This window comes from Nannospalax galili, unplaced genomic scaffold (assembly GCF_000622305.1).
Source record: "Nannospalax galili isolate Female #2095 unplaced genomic scaffold, S.galili_v1.0 scaffold465, whole genome shotgun sequence".
NCBI lineage: Eukaryota > Metazoa > Chordata > Mammalia > Rodentia > Spalacidae > Nannospalax > Nannospalax galili.
Window position 1 is genome coordinate 305445 of NW_008352832.1, and position 703 is coordinate 306147.

Genomic DNA, 703 nt, shown 5'->3' on the forward strand with positions numbered 1-703 from the left:
TTAGAAGATTCTAGACCTAAGAAGAAAATCTGAAAACTTCAGACCCACATTGGAATTGGGCCACTGCAGAACTCCTGAAGACAAAATCAATCCAGCCACAACAATATGAAATCAAAAGAGAGAACCAGAAGCTTAGACGAACCAGCTCTTCATACCCAAAAAGTAAGCCACAAAGACACATAAGATTCAAAAAAAGAAGCAGAACTAAACATGAAGGCCCGAGTATCACACGAGTCAGAAACTACAAAAGAAATTCACATGTCAAAATCACAGAGAAAAAATAATAACATGAAAAACCAAAATAACATATCCCCACCAAATAGCAGTAATCCTCTAGAGGAGCACAATGAGAATCCCCTAGAGACAATGCAGGACATGGAACTCAAAAGAACAATGATGAATATGATAAAAGAATTCAGTGAATTTAAAGAACACACAAACAAGGTAATCATAGAGCCGAAGGAAGATAGGGATAAACTTCTGAATGAATTCAGAAAAGAGCTAGAAATATTGAAGAATACTCAGGCTGAAATAAAGAACGAAGTGAAACACTCCATAAGCCAATTAAAAACGACAGGAGAAAGCCTCACCAATAAGATGAATGAAATGGAAAACAGAGTATCAACATTGGAAGATAAAGTGGATGAACTGGACCACTCAAGCAAAGATTATGAAAAATTTAAGAAATCACAAGAATGGAATA